Source organism: Vicugna pacos, chromosome 8 (assembly GCF_048564905.1).
Source record: "Vicugna pacos chromosome 8, VicPac4, whole genome shotgun sequence".
Lineage (NCBI taxonomy): Eukaryota > Metazoa > Chordata > Mammalia > Artiodactyla > Camelidae > Vicugna > Vicugna pacos.
In genome coordinates, this window is record NC_132994.1 from 62852701 (window position 1) to 62869558 (window position 16858).

Sequence of the window (16858 nt, forward strand, 5' to 3'; positions counted from 1 at the left end):
CCTGTTTTTAATTTTCACCTCAGCCTTTTCTTCCAAGCAGTCTTTGACCTCCGTGGCATTCCTAACGAACTCCTTTCAGCGCGCGCCTCTCTTGGTCGGCGTTGTAATGGAAATGCGGTGAGGAATAGGGGTGCCCGCCGTCTTTCACCTCTGACAGCAGGGCCGGCCCGCGCCTCGCAGCTGTCAGGACACTGACACGCCGCGGCGGCAGGATAATTGGGTACTTGAGGAAGATTCATAAGGCAATATGCTGCAGAGCCCCGTGTCCTGCCCTGGGACCGCAAGGGGCAGCCAGGGGAGGAGAGAAAGGGAAGGCTCCAGCAGGGGATAGAAACCTGGTCTTGACAAACAATCATCTATTTATAACAGGACAGGATGATGACTTCTGTTCCTAAGAAGGCCATCATTTATGCAGCTTGGGGGAGGATCTTTAAAGATGTCAGGATCGAACTTTATGCAAGGTGAATCAAAGCTAGGCTGGTGAGTGAGACAGAAGATGCTGTGTATCCCGCACAAGAGGAAGCAGTAAGTCGCACATGGAACAGGCCTTTTCATACCAGGAAGTTTGTTGTTTTAATCAAAGCAAGCCATCTGACAGCTCATTATTAAGAGACAACAGGAAGTGACTTTATTAATATAGTGTGGAGTTGGTTCCTTTGCAAATTAGAGTTCTTTGTTCCCTTGTGACAGTTTGCAGAGGAGGCATCTGGTGAGGGGTACCAAGCGGGAAAACACTGTAAAAGTGTAACGTGATAACAATTAACCTATAATTCCTCTTTCTTACAGTTTCCCCCTTTCAATTTTATTAGGTAAATTTATCATGAAAGGTGATGAAGACAAAATCTTTCATGCGATTTCCTTGTGAAGTAGCCTCTCCTTGTTGGTGCAATCTGTCACAAACTTACCGGCATTTATTTCCCCCAATATTTATGATTTTGCTTATGGAATGTGACAGGTTAGTGGCTACTCTGCCTGCCTTGATTGTGAAAGGCCAGGATTCTTCATTAAACATATTATTTTAGTGGGAAAAATGATAATGAGGTTGATTTATTCAGTCAGCTTGTGTTATGAAATATGATACAGAAATTTCAGGTAATGACATGTAGTATCAGAGCTATGAAAACAGATTTTTTTTTTCCTTCTTTGTTGATTGCCTGGGAATTCCAAAATCTTGACTCGGTAAGTCATCAATAAAAAGCAGTTTGATTATAAGAGATTTATATTGGATAATCTGGAAAATGATTTTGAAAGTCATCAATGAACATCTGTAAATAACAGCCCATAATCGAAAAATATCATATCCACTTCGAAGTTCTGTCACAGTCTGGATTTTGAAGGCTACATATGATGTCTTCCATCCTGAGTGTTTTCGCTCTTACATTTCTACTGCCCAGGAAATCACGGTGAATTTGAGCCATGAAAACAAATATGAGAACTTCAGGGATTTAAAATAAGGGATAATGTTGCATTTGTCCTCCTTGAACAATGAACAGAAAGTACTATGACTTGTTGAATTGACATTTTCTGGTTGGTTTATTCAGTATTGTTCAGAAATAAATTTCCCCTTGGGAATTTTTTAAGAGATCAGTTTTAAGTATCTAGGATTTTTTTTCACCATAAAACCTCTAAAAATCAAAATTCCTGAGTTATCTTAGACCAATAGTGCAGATATATTCAAATTGTCTTTTATTTTGGGTGACGATTTAGATGTTACCGTAGTTTTCCTTCCTGATAGCTAAAGAACACAGGGCAAGTGTAGTTAAGTGGATCAGGACATTAGATAAGTAAGTGATAGTTCATTGCCATTTAAAGTTCTTGCCAATAGATACAAAGAATATAACCCCTTTCTTTCAATTTTCATGTCTTTAAAAAATAAAAGCTATAGATGTTCTTTCATTCACTTACTCATTCATTTACTTACTTACACACACTTACTTAGAATCTTCTGTGTGCCAGATACCGTGCTGGCTACCTAGCCTGCAGAGATGGCTAAAACAGGGTCCTTGCACCAAAGGTGTTAATGAAGGCCAGGTGAGAAGCTTGCCGAGGGCACAGCAGGGACATTGAGAAGACGGGTACTGTATAAATACATACACATATATACATATATATACGTGTACATATGTATATACTCAGACTTCTTATAGTAATTCTCCTCTGCATTATATATGTGATCCAAAAATGTTTAGCAGAAGAGAGATTTCTGCTTTCCCTTAATTCATCTATTCCTTATTTTCTAGATCTTTTGCGAATTCTCATATTAACACCTCCCAGCTGATAGAAGGTAGGTAGGGTTTCCCCCCTGACGTGCCCATACATGTGTGACTCTGGTTTCGGATGAGGCGGACTGGCCCGCTGACCTGTGGAGACGCAGGCCGGGCTGCCCGTAAGGCAGTTTGTGGTCTCACTCAGGGGCCCGGTTCCTTCTGAGCTCTCGCCGCTCCTTGTCCCTGGTTCCCCATGTGTATATCTGCCCCTTCCACCCTCTAAACACATCTTTTTCTGCTCCTTCACACTCCACTGAGGGTTGGGGCCTGTCTCTCTTGGGCTGCTCAGTGGGTGCCTACCCAATTCAACAAATCAACTTGTGCTCAGTTCTGTCAAGTGATGCCTCGTCCAGGTTGTCTTGACATTGTTCACAAGACAGCAGATGTAGGAGAGGACAGCATTGGTGCAGGCATCCTGGGGTAAACACACAAGCACTGAGAGCCTGACGAGGTCACCTGGGCTCCTGCCACCCATACCCCACTGGCCCCTAGGTGCCTGCTGGGACCAGTGAGTCAGGTACCTGGGTTACCCTTTGCCCCATGCCTGAGCCGAGCGTACAGACTGGGACTTCCGGTTTTCATTCCTCCCTGTAAGGTTCTGGCATTTCACTCAGAGCCCTTGATGCCCAGCTACAACAGGAGGGGTGTCCACTTGGTAGTTCAGATCTCTGGCGTTGGACCAGCCCGTGCTCAGAGTCTGGCCCTCCTCTGGGAGCTGCGTGATATTGGGCTGTGCGTTTAACTTTTTTGCATCTCTGCACCCTCCTCACCTGGTTGTCAGATGGATTGGGTTCTGTGAGTTAACATACATAAAACTGTCAGTGTGGAATTTCCATGCAGTGTGTGTTCCATTAAGCAGTTCTGCCCTTACTGGTGGATATTTTAGAGAGTTAGCAAGGCTGCTGGAGCAGAGATTGAATGAGAGAGAAAAATATTTAACAGAAGTCTCTTATCTCAAAGCAGATAACTTTCATACATGTATGCATAAATGAATATATACATAAATATATGTATTGAAGATATATATATATATGCACAGACATACACAGTTACACAGTTGTCCCTTGGTATCCATGGGGGATTGGTTCCAGGACCCTCAAAATCCACAGATGCTCGGGTCTCGTATAAAACGGTGCAGTATTTGCATACAGCCTACACACATCCTCCCGTATACTTTAAATCATCTCTAGATAACTTATAATACTTAATGCAATGTAAATGCTATGTAAATAGTTGTCAGAGGGTGGCAAATTCAAGTTTTGTTTTTTGAAACTTTCTCAGATCTTTTTGTTTTCTTGAATATTCATTTCACATTTGGTTGAATCCCTGGATGTGGAACCCGTGGATACCGAAGGCCAAGTGTATGTAGTGTTCTCTACTTGGAAAGCACGGCTGTCCTTTTTCCTTTGTCCCTCCAGTTAACTCTTCCTTGTGTTTTCAACTTAGATGTGACCTCCTCTAAAGAAGGTCCCTGCTCTTCCTCCGTTTATATTCTAGTGGAGAGAGGCGGGCAATAAACAGGAAAACAAATAAATCAGATTGTTGAGAATCATGTTGTGATGGAGATTACAGAGATTGCTCAGTGGAATTCCGAGGAGGTAACTTGCTGGCCGGGGAGCCGAAGGAGGGGGAGGCCCCAGCTCGGTCTTGCAGCGGAGGGATCCTCTGGTGTCAATCAGCAGTAGAACTGAGTCCAGCATGTTTAGGGAATAGAAAGGAGGCTGGCGCTGCTGGAGCCAGGTGAGCACAGGGAAAGCCTATTAGAGGGAGTTGGAGACTCAGGTCAATCCTTACAAGCATTTCCTGCTCCTCCCTGGCTGCCAGGATGCTGGATCCCGCGTGCGTGGGAACCTGATTACTAAAACCTTCCTGGTAGAATCTTAGAATCTTATTTACCCAAAGTGAGAGGTAAACGAGCTCACCTGCCCCATCCTTCATCCTTGTCGGGTGTGGCTTGGGGGTCCTCCATGAATCACCTAGCTCCATTCCTGGCACAAAGTAAGGGCTTGATAAATACTACCAGAGTAGCCACATGAATGAGTTGAATACGGGATACATATGGGAAAAAGAACTATTGTTTTAAGAAGACACTGCGCTTCATGCAGAAAGGTTACCTTCTCTCTGAAAAAGAGCCCTGCCGGCTCCTCAACCCCACCCACTTGTTCTGTGTTTCTTTTGAGAATTCTTGAATGCCATTTAGCGTCAAATAAAATGTCTTCTCCCCCCTTCTCTTGCTAATTATAATCATACAAGCAGTGAACTAAACAGTTGGGGGTGAAAGAAATTCTGATGTTGTTAAAAATGTAAATAGTTTTCACACCAGATTAATCCATTTAACTTAGAGTCCTGATCTTTAAACATTAAACGTTTGAGTGTGAAACGTTTTATTCGCGGGGGAGCTCGTCCACAGAGAAGCTGGTCTGAAGCTCCATCCTCTATCAGGAGGGTTGTTAAGATAAACAGGATGCATATTGTTAGCTAGTTATTAACTCGCAGGTTGTGAGTTCATTAAAACATTTCAGGATGTGATTTACATGATTCACGATTAGCAGGTCTGGGGAACTCTGGGGCTGTTTGAGGTTAGAAGAAGCCAAGTCATGCTAGGATCTGAAAGGATGTTTGTGTTATCTGTGTGTTTGACTAATAGTTGAATTAAATGTTTTATATTTATCCAAAGCAAGCCTGAAATTCATTATCACTTCTGGTATGCAGTACTAATTACAGGAAATAAGCAGCCCTTCCTCACTCAGTGCCAAATTCTGATGGTGGGGCAACCTAGTCTCTGGAGGGGGAAATCATAAGTCTTAGATCTGGAAGAGAATTTAGTTCACTGTATTTCTGCTATCTTAAACCCAGACTCTTTTTTCATTAAAAAAAAAAGAATCTTTTGCCTTTATTTTCTTCCAACTTCCATTTACCTAGTTTGCATTATTAAAACAATAAAATTGTTTTCCAAAGATTATACTATAATGATAAATGTAATTTGGCAAGCTATGCATCTGCCCCACCTGATCTTGCATTATCCTGGTTGAGAATCGCTGTTTTCTGTAGACGCGAGAAGACTGAGGCTTTGTGTAATTAGATCTTGAGATTAAGCCTAATCACAGACCTTTTCTTAAGGAAAAGCAGATGCCTGGTTGGAGTTCTTTCTCCATGTGTCTTATATAAATGCTAGAGGAATCTAGAAATTTATGCAGGTTTTTCAGCTATTCAGGCCTTCCTCTGGTCCCTGGGATGTTCTAAAACACCGTGTTGGGTGGGTCTCCCCATGTGAGCTGGCATCACAGGCATGCATTTCCCTCTGCATCTCAGGCCCTGTGCATGTGTGTTTTACTTGTGTAGCAGCAAACATCTGGGCCTGAGTGATCATTCTGCTACCCTGGGGTGGTCTGTAGAAGTAATAGATAATATACACTAGAAGCATGTACCACATTCTTGTATAGAAAGAACTTGGCTTTAGCCCTATGATCACACAGAGTTAAGAATAACCGGCATATTTTAAAACCAATATTATTAGGAAAGATAATGGCAAATGTGATCTGCTGGTAGAAAATTGAAATCACAGATTAAATTACATTCTTGGCTAATAAATTCACTAGGAGAACAGACCAGAGCAAATGCCTGCAGAACACAGCCCTGAGACATTAAATAAAGGTTATCTGATTGAAAAAGAAGATAAATCAGGGGAGAGCAAGAGTCTTGTTAATGTGCCTGGTTATAATTGTTTCTAGCTGATGGAAAAGGATTCTTGAATCTTACATGTTCAGCTAAACAAAATGAGCTGGTTCCTTCCTGTAAATTTCACTGAAACGTGTTTCTGGGGCTTCTGTATGGGAAGGTAGATGCCGGATAATAATAACATTTACTGTTATAATAAACATTAAATCATTTTTTGAGGAGTCTCAGACATTGATCTCAACATCCTTTCTAAAGAGTAACATAGAAGAAAAATAATTATATATTGATAAGTGCTGTACATATTTGTAAGTGCTGATAAGGCATAATGTATGATAGATTCAAAATTATACATGAGCATGTATATACACATTAGATAAAGCACATAATTATATAGATGATATAAAATATGTAAAGAACTGAATTATGTGTATTAAAATAGAAGGGTTCATTTTATTTTGGTTTTGATCCCAGGTTACAATCATGTATCTTTAGATACTCAAATCAAAGTGTCACAGGAAATGCTTACCAAAGCCCAGTTGATCTCGGCTCCATGCTGACTTTAAATAAAACAGAGCTTGAGAGGTAGATAATAGAAAATTATTTGCAGGATGAATAGGGAGAAAATACACACAGGAATAAATGGAAGAAATCCATGGAGAAGTTTGTTTCTAAATTATGACTGGACCTGAGGAATCTGGCTAAAGAATGGGAAATGGGAAGGGACCCCCAGGTAAGATTTAGTTGTGCAGAATTTTGAAGCTGTGGATAAGAAGCTGTGGTACATTGGGGGAGATTGGTGAGCATTTGCACATGATCGGAATACTAGATAAGAAGTGGCATATGTTTGAACTGATTCATAGAAGAGAGGCAATAGATATGTTTGGTGATGAAAGATTTTCTACAGTGTTAGGGATGAAGCATGCTAATGAAAATTAAGGGGTGTGAAGGTTATTGCTGAGAGATTTTGAGGTTAAAAGAAAAGAATTGGGAAGCTACCTTTAGAGATTCCTAGAGAATTTAGGAGTTCGTGTACAGACGACAGAGGAAAATGCACCACTTCGTGTCCAGATGTTTAGTATTTAATATCACAAGTTCAGTTGGACGCAGCGTCTCTTGCTGTTGATTGCGGGGAGTGCTCTGAATTTTGCTTCATCCCGTGGCCTCATTAATGGTGGACCAAATGGAGCTTCTAATCTCTGATGGTCTAGGGGTTAGAAGCATTTTATAGTCTATTTATGTACATGTGTATGTTCCCCAGAAAATCTGCATCTACGTACAGTCCTCTCTTTCCCATCTTGAATTCTGTTTGATTACTAGGCCCTAGGGAGCCTGCTTCCTTGGGCCGAGTAACCAGAAATTGAAGGTAAGGAACTCAGAAAGGACCTTAGGGGAACTTCGGTCCTTTGAGTTTTGTGTTTCTACTCATAGTGTGTTACAGTAGCTTGTCTGTTGATTCACTTGTACTTTGAATATCTAATCTTAGTCTTGGCTTTGATAGACAACATTTCAATTCTTTCAGTTATCTACAGAGTTAAAACAGTTCCCTACTGTTAAAGACGTTAGTTAATGATGGAACATATTTCCACACACAAACACACTGTAATCGGCAAAACCTCAGAGCTACTGAAGACCTTGGTTTCCGTATTGCCTGGTTATTCTGCCCTCCTTTTATTTGGGAGATGTGAGTAGGCAAGAGATTTGCGCTTACGGGATCCAAATCGCAGTCTCCTTTTTCTTAGATAGAGACCACAAAACATAGCCAAGCAAATATTTTAAGTGGTACGATTTAGGGATGCTGTGGAAGGATGAAAGGTGGCACTTTTATAGTAACTCAGAGGAGTTGAAAGGAAAACTTTCTCCCATTGAGGCCAGGAATGTAGACGCATTCCAAGGGAATATACCTGACTTCATCACGATGAGGTTGAAGTAGAAAGCATCACATGGACAGTGCTGGTGTAAAAAGATGTGAGCCCCCTCTGAAATTTCAGTCCCTGAAAATATACCTATGTGTGTGTGGCTTTTCCACCTTATCTCCAACTCTTTAGGAACAGCTTAGTTTTAATATTTTACAAGGGGAATTATAAGATAGCAGAGGCTCTTGCCTACGAAAAGAGGCACACAGAAACTCTGCACATTTAATTTTCTGGGAGAAAAAAAAATCCCTACTACTAATTATTGTCCAAACCCTTCTCATTTTATTAGACATAACTCCATTAAATTATGTTCTTCGCTCATCATTTCTTTAATGAAAAAATTACATTTAAATACTCATGTCAAGTAGAAAGTGAAGCAAAATAGATTGAACTGCTCTAGTAATCCCGGAAGAGAAATTTAGATTCTATAGTTAATTTGTAGGCAATTACAAATTGTATTTCCAATGCAAATCAGAACAATGGGCTGTGACAAGCTATGGGGATGTAGGGTGGGGGAAGGCTGGAGAATATATTGTTTTCCTTTGTGCTAATGGCCTTGGAAAAAAGACAACCAGATCACTTTAAGCTTGATAATAATAAGGATTAAAAGACATGAGGTCCATAATTTCAAATAGTAGCCAATGAAGAGAGAAGGAAGCCTTGTATTAAGAAAGGTGGGGTGTGAAATAAAAATATCCAGTGGTCAGTGGTACTTAAAGAGTGTTGTCATCCACCTTACCATAGGACCAGAGGTCTGTGCAATTGTCCGTAGACAAACAGACTAATGTGCTTGGTTGAAGATGTCCTCTTCCTCCTTGGGGACCAGCTGGTAGAGCTCAGGTCACCTCCTGAATCTTGTCACCTGTTTTGTTGAAGTAGCACATCAGTTAAACGAAATTGTCATCCCCGCAAGGCACCCGGCATGAAACACATTTTGTCACCAGTAAGTGTGGCTGTCAGTGCTGAGAAAGTAAGATAGGGATTGTGAGCGGTGATTTAGGAGAGGAAGATTGGAACACGTGTGTATAAAAGGTGTTAGAATTCTCCCCACTAGACCAGTAGGATTGAGGCAAGCCTTGTAAAACAGAATAAGAAAACTGGAGTAGGAACTAGATTCCACTACTGCCCAGTGAAATATGTTTTCATGTTCTGAAGGTCCTTCTCATTTTTCTTTTTCTGTATAAAAACCATTCCCTCTGAAGGATAACAAACATTATATGTGCCGGCTCCATAGAAGTGCATAAATGTCCTCTGTGAGTGTATATAGAACTAATGTAGCAATCTCTGAAGTGAACTGTCTTCTTTATAGTGCCAGATTTATACCTCTCCAAGAATTATTATCAACTTCTTGCTTTGATATTATAAGAGGAACAATTTGCTAGAAACTTCTTGATGCATCTATCCATTTAAATAGTCATCCTGCTTCAGGCTAGCGTATTAATTTTAGATTATTGAAGGCTTTTTAAATGTATGAAACCTAACAATTCTGCTGTGTTTCTGAAAGATTAAAGAAAAAAAATCCATTAAGAAATAGGAGAATTCAACTGTGTCTTCTCATGTGTTGCTAGCATTTTGCATTCCAAATAGAAAATATGCCAAGTTGCATTGTGTATTAATCAATCAAAATGCAAAAGTAACAGTAAAATTTACCGTAATAACCAGGAATATTCCTCAGGGGAGCTTTCACTGAATTGCCTGGGCTCTGACATAGAGTAACCCAGCTGTCCAGCTATTGATTTGGGCATAATTATCTGCTGCTTAGTAATTATTTACATATGCATTGGAATTGTGTCACTGTGCCTTTCAGTGGGCTTAGGAGAAATAGTGACAGTGTATGACTGTTTGAGGGCAACACTGTGGTTTCCAAAGATAAGCATCCGTTGTCAGGCCTTTCAGTGGTCTGAATTTTTCACTGGACATAGTCCCCACCCAGAGAAACTGGGAAAAGGGTCTCTGGGCATTTGTTTCTGGATTTTGTATTTTTATAGTCCAGAGTTATGTTTCGTATTCCTTTATACCTAAGCGTAAAGCCATTCCCTAGGCTTGAGTGCATTTAAGTGTGTGTGTGTGTGTGCGCACACTTACGCTTTCTTGACAAATGTGGTATTATAAGAAATTTTATTATTTGGTAATGACTGTGGCTTAGACCAGTGATGCTTACCTTTTGACAAATCTTTATGAAAGAAAAGGAGAAAAACAGTATTCAAATTGATTGTCCCTAAACATACAGACTAAAATTAGGGTTTTCAATGTAAATAGCTCATTGAGATGATGCTAAAATTGCCTTCCTCTGATTCTCCATACTCCTATGGAGAATCCCATGAATGGGGCTGATATTTAGAGATCTAAATCAATGTTAAGATTCACTGTTGTTGTTAAGATATGTTATCAATCAATTTTTAGTTTCATTCAAATTAATTTCTGACATTATATGAAGTAACATTTCATTATTCATAAAATTTGTTTAAAGCCAACTTCAGCCAGAAAGTGGTGGCTAATGCTGTGTCACTGGAGGAACAGAAATTTACTCATTAAAGAGGCATTTTCAGATACCTAAGATGCTCAGAATGATCATTATCTAGGATTTATATCATGGTAAGGATATTGCAGATTTTTTCAGACTTGCTCTCAAGTGACTGAAAAACTTAGCAAGATGTCTCTTCAGCTAATTTTGACGTTTAATATAGACTCAAACTTTCAGAAGAGTTGATGTTAGACTTCATTTTTATGACTTAATTAAATGTTTCTGTGAATATGCCATTTTGTTTAGAACCGTGTTTACAAAATTTGTATCGTAACACACTGCTTGAAGCAATGAGCAAAATGTGTAAAATATGTAATGGGCTGAAAAACATAAATTGAGAGAAAACTGTGCTGTTTTCAGAGGCTCCCTAAACCCTTCCCACAGTTGTGCTTGAATCACAGGAAGAGAGAGGAAGACCTCCTTCAGACCAGCCTAATCTAAGTGTGAGCCCCCCTCCCCTTCCCCTGTCCCCACTTATCTCTTTGCTCTTGTTCAGTGGAAATCCTTTCATTGTCTAGTTAGTAGAGACATTTATTCAGCTTTCACCATTTATCTTTGAACTTGTTTGCATTGGTCTTGTCCATCATTAATTGAAAGATCCTAGATTGCAGGGTCAAGTTCTCTTACATTCTGTTTCTAAAATGCTCATTTCCATCCCAGGCTAAGTAGATAATGAATAAAAGCTTTCAAGATGCCTCTATATACATTTCCCATTACTCCCAGTGGAAAAGTATTTTTTCTGTATTGCCTTATGAGCGGATCCACTTTCATACCTCTGGTGAGGCTGGGGATGGAGGGGATAAGATACAGTATGGGGTGGGCTCGGGGCCTCAGAGCAGTTTAGGGTAGCAAAAGAGAGCGTGCTCTCTGAAGTCAGACAGACCCAGCTTACTCTCTTTCTGGCCTTGGACCTTCCAAGCCCGAATTTCTTCATCTGTATAATGGGAATGTAATACCTATGTTCTGGGCTGATTGTATCCCCTCTCAAATTCATATGTTGAAGTCCTAACCCTAGTACCTCAGAACATGAGTGTCTTTGGAGACAGGGTGTTTTCAGAGGTACTTAAGTTAAAACAAGGCATTAGGATGGATGGACCCTAACCTAGGAAGAATGGTGACCTTATAAGAAGAGGAAATTTAGACAGAGACATGGACCCAGGTAAGACACTGTGAAGGCACAGGGAGAAGACACCCGTCTAAAGTCAAGGAGAGAGGCCTGGAACAGATCCTTCTCTCACAGCCCTCAGAAGGAACCAGTCTAGGACCTTGAGTCAATTAACGCTGGACAACACCAATGGAAACAAGTTCAAAAGATAAATGGTAAGCAGTTTCTTTTGTTTGTGCCATCTGATCTCCGTCCAGTCTGTAATGCTTCATTATGGTGGCCCTAGCAAACGAAAACAAGCTACTTCATGGTGTTGTGGTATTTAGATAAGATCCTGTTTATAAAGTGCTTGCCACAGCGAGTAATGGGTAATAGACACTCAGCAAATGGTAGTTTAATAAAATGGTTGGATGTGAGAAAAGAGAACAAAAGTGGAAACATTTTTAGAAATATATTTGTATTCTTAAGGCCTGGCTGGGCATGGAGATGCATTTGGAGGAAAGTACAAAGGAGTTTCTTTTTGTTTGAATTAGGCCCATGCTAACATGTGAGCATTTATGGTTTGACAGTATTCAGTTGTGTTTTCCTTTGCAGTTGTCCCTTTGGGATGATAAATGAGCCCAAATACTAACAAATGAGCCTCACAGGAGGATTTATGATCTTGAACCACAGAGTTCAGGTGGTGTCTGCATGTTGAACGCTTGGTAAAAATATGGAAGCAGTGGTGTCCCAATCTATCTGGTTTCATTGGATTGGTTTCACACTTCATTGCTTTCTGGCAAAGAAATATTGGGACCCCAAATAATTTTTAAAATTGCCAAGGTTACAATGATGCCTTTTACTATCCACTCATGCTCCTCCCTGAATAAAGAGCAGTTGCTGCATTTATGTGTTTTTACAGCACATTTTTAGGCATCAGTTAAACATTTTAAACATCAGATCTGCAAGCCTTCCCCTGTTCCCCTGAACTTTAAAAAAAAATTTTATTTGCAAGCTATTTTTCAAGACGAATAAGTATTCTTTTTTTGATTCTTTTTTTCTTCTTTTGTTCCTCCAAAGAGTAATTCCTTCTAATTTGAAGTTTAGTAAAATTGTAAGTTAGAGTAATTGCTTCTAAAATGCTTGAGTTTCTCATAAGAATGTTAGGGTCAGCACATTTCCTAAGATATTAGAATTCTTCAACTACTTGTCCGTCCGACTGTGTTGATGTGGCATGTTTTATTAAACACTAATGGGTCTTCCAAAGTCATAGCAGCAGTAGTTAGGAAATGTCATTTCAGTGGGGAGATCGGAGTTCATGGAACATTCTTCCCCTTCACACACACACACACACGCAAATTGATTCTTTAGAAGGCTAGTCAAGTTTTTTGTTTTGTTCTGTTTGGTTTGGTTTGAAGGTAACTTTGTCGAGGAGGCTTTCCTGGCTTAGAAACAAGACATTGGTCACCATCTTGGAAGATGGCAGACTCCACAGCAATCACCAGCTGGACCGTAACTCTAACTTACACAGCAAGAGTCACAAAGGAAATGTCTAAGCCATAAAAGCCAGTACTGGTGCTTACAGACTGCTAACACCCAGCAAGGTGGGGAAAGGAGTGAGCCTGTTTGACTAGCTAGGAGCTTCATGGAAGTTCCCCGGGCTGTTCTGAGTTTCAAGAAGGGATAATAAAAATTTTAAGTACCCTGTTTCTGGCAACCACCCTCTTTCCCTGGAGGACTTCAAAGGCCTCCTATCTGGCCTCAGTATCTCGACTAATTCCTACGTCTCCTCTATCTTTCTAAAGCACAAATTATATCCTGCCTCTTCTGCACTTAAAACTCAGCAGTTGCCACTAATTGCCCTCTGGATAAAGTTTAAATTTCTGTGTTTTTTTTTTTTTAACTGAAGTATCGCTGATTTGCAATGTTGTGTTAGTTCCAGGTGTCAAGTTTAAATTTCTCAACGAGATCTACCAAGCACTTCAAGATCTGGCTTCTGCCTGCTTCCAAGTTCATTTCCAGCAACTACCTGTCTGTGCCCTACCTCTGGCCAGACACAACCTCCTGCCATCGCAGACTTCCTCTTGTCTCTGGGGGCTTTAGGGCAGATGTTCCTGTTGAGTACAAGCTGTGTCGTTCCTACCCTGCTGCTCACCGTCAGCTCATCCACACACCCATGAACTTATTATCGTACTAAATGTACTTGTTGCTTGCCTTCTCCTCTAGGTACTAGGCATCTGAGGGCAGGAGCAGTGTTATACAGACAGTATCTGGCTAGTGTTGAAAATGCTTAACAGCAAGTATGAAGAGAAATAGTTGTGGAAAGAAGGGAGGGAGGGGAGGAAAGGAGGGAGGAAGAAAGGAAAAGAAGGAAGGAAGAAAGAGAGGAAGGGAGGGAGGCAGACAGCACTGGGAAGTGCTAGAATTGGGAAGGGGATATGAGGCGAAAGGGGCTGGCATTCGTCAAGAGCTTACTATTTATCGTACCAGTTTCTTTCGTTAAATCTTCCTGACAACTCTTTGTAGCAGGAATTGTTATCTGTAATTACAGGCGAGGGAGGTGGGCTTCAGAGGTCTGGCAGCTAGTAAGTTGGGGGCCCGGGGTTTGAATGCAGGGCTGCCTGATCGCCAGAGCCGGGCTCCTCCCCTGAGCCTGTGCACCCCTCTGCCTTTCCCAGCCATGGCATGGAACCAGTGGCGATGATGTCCTGTGACCACCTTGTGGATCTGCCACAGTCTTGATCAAGTTAGGCTGGTCTGATTCTCAGCTGCTGCTCATTATCCAAGACTTCCTGTTCTTTAGGCTGAAATAGAAATAAAGCTCAAAACAAACTCACTGGCCTATTTTTGTTAATCACTGTAAACTCGTGGCTGCAGCAGAGCTGACTCACTTAATTGAGGATGTAAGAAATACTGCTGCAAGTAAAAGAAAAGGCTGGGAATGCCAAATCGAATTTCTTGGAAAACTAGCAGTTTATGTTCTTCAGAAGGGTCATTGCCAAATTCATAATCCGATTGTGATGAATTCCAGCCAAATTATTAAGTCTGTGGTGTTCAGAAACCAGGAAATGTGTTTGTGCTTTGAGTCCCTTGCATCACGGAGTGTCATGTGCATAAGTACACTTAATTAGCTACTCTGATGACATCAGTTACAGTGTCATATGTCTAGAATGGCTAATTGCTTGTGAATCAAAAGGCCTATTTAAACAAACACCAGGGGCTCACTCTGAGGTCTGTACCAACCATATTGTAAGCTGACATATCTCTGGGTACCTTGGGGCAAAAAAAAAAGCATTTTCCTACAGAAATCCAAGAGACATTAGTGGGGCAACAAGTGCATTTTTTAGAAAAGTTATCTAATCAGACACTGCAAACTGTAAGAGTCTTTTAATACTAGTTATTAAAGTAGACAATAATATTTCATGGCCATTCTATTTAACTAAAACACAATACTATCTTCTACATTTTATATCATCTAAGTGTACTTTGATTCTGAATGGAAGGTTTCCACCAAGCAACTTAATTATATTTTGAAAGCGCTTCTGGGGTGTTAACTTTGCAGAGTCAACCCCCCACTTCTGCTCCAACACCCACACATGCTAGCATCAAATAGATGAAGGAAAACACCTGATGAATTTTGTCTGGGCATATTACTTCTGTCCTAGGCTTTTAATCACGAGACATAGAAGGGATTTACATCCAACTTTCCTCATTTTATACATGAGAAACTAAGCCCAGAGACTGAGAGTGATTCACCTGAGAGCTCCCAGGTCAACATTATTTCTACTCCACCTTACCCAAAGGGGTAGGGATGGAGCAGACTCTTGGTTCCTGTAGATAATCATAATTCATTTTAATAAACTGTTATTCAGGCCATCAGGATTACTAGGCATCTTTCTCAAAGTTAAGCCATAAATTGCTAAATTGATAACAAAAATGAAACGAAAGTTCAGATCTCCTGAATCATGATCCAGAGCTTATAAACACCCAGGATGTTGCATTTTTATGGAAACCGTGTTTGTATTTGATAGTCTTTTATTTATTTATTTTTTTTCACAATACCTGTTCATTGACTGCATTTTGCAGACTCTGTTTGCTGTCCATGGTCTTTTGGAGAAGTTGCAAGCTTTCTTGATAGGAAAAAACCTTAATGTTAAAATTTTTTTCTGATATGTTCAAAGCAAAATAATCAGTGAAGACTCATGGACAAGCCAACAGAAACAGAAAGAAGTTAACCAGGGGAGGAGATCACAGATGGGGTGATCCAAGGGCATTTGGGTGTAAGGTGACTTGCTGAAGGTTACACAGAGTATTGGGTAGTGGCTGAACAGGAGTGTCCCCCTATTCAGACTACATCCTTCCTAGCGAAAGAAGGATTTATGGCAAAGGAATGAGCAACAAGGGAAAGTTAGACCTAGAGGCACTCTCCCCCTTCCTCCCTCTCCTCTCCTGTCTTCCCATCTTCACCCCTTCCTTCTTCCATATTATTAAGAAATATTTATTAAAGTGGGATGTTGAGAATCCCTTTCTCCTAAATCAAGGACATTTCTTTGGGGGTCTAAAGACAATATTCCATAGTTAGCTTTGTTTTTCAAAAAAAAATCCTGTGTTTTTACTTCTGTGCATTGATAGAAAGTACTGACTGCACTTAACACGGAAATAGGACAACACTGAAATAAGATGAATAAAATTCGGGTTAAATGATTATGAGAAGGATGGGTCACCATGACCCACTGAGATGGTGCTGAGGCTCAGTGAAGCCCCCTCCCACCTGATTCGGAGCCAACTGAAAGATGCAAAAGTCAGATGGAGGCAGGTTTAAATGTCTGCTTTATTACTGCTGAAAGGTAAACTGGAGAATGTGACCTAGCTTTCTGGCAACATTGGGCTCCCTAATAGACTTTCTGATTTAGCCGTGGGCCATATCTACCAAGCCTGTGGCATGGAAGCAATTGGAGGAAAACCACTCATACTGCAGGAGGGCATCCCAAAGAAAGTGCCAGGAGGGACTGGGGGAGCGTGGTCAACTTCTCCTGAGTTGCCGATCAGCTAAATTCCTCCATCTTCCTTTGGAAAAGCAAGTGAGGAACAGAGAAAGGCCAGGAATGGTGACTCGTGGAGGTGCTCCCGTGGAGGAGGGATGGACGACAATTACTCTTCTGTTTCTAAACATATTTTTGTGGCTAAATGGTTAGAAAAAAAGATAATTCAGTTTTCTTCTTATTGAAAGGGAGGTTAAAGACATTTTGGTCATGGCTATCTTTTTGGAAGATATACGTGTAATTGTTATATTGACTGTTTAATTAAGGCAAAAATTATATACCTTAAGTCAGTGGTTCTTGAATTATTTGTGCATTGGTATCACCTGGGAAGCCTGTTCTAGTGCAGATTC

At 40.6% G+C, this 16858-nt stretch overlaps 1 protein-coding gene and 1 long non-coding RNA gene across 4 annotated transcripts in view; both read left to right on the forward strand.

Moving 5' to 3' along the window:
- Positions 1-16858, forward strand: part of SAMD5 (sterile alpha motif domain containing 5) — a 413981-nt gene that overhangs the window by 155900 nt on the left and 241223 nt on the right. The window lies entirely within an intron of this gene.
- LOC140697895 (uncharacterized) lies at positions 82-14302 on the forward strand. 3 transcript variants are annotated; one of them, XR_012075277.1, is made up of 5 exons: positions 128-220; positions 370-525; positions 2241-2284; positions 10329-10453; positions 13403-14302. It is a non-coding gene; the product is annotated as an uncharacterized lncRNA (long non-coding RNA). The 3 variants fall into 3 exon arrangements; XR_012075276.1 differs by lacking the exons at positions 128-220; positions 10329-10453 and adding an exon at positions 82-117; XR_012075275.1 differs by lacking the exon at positions 10329-10453.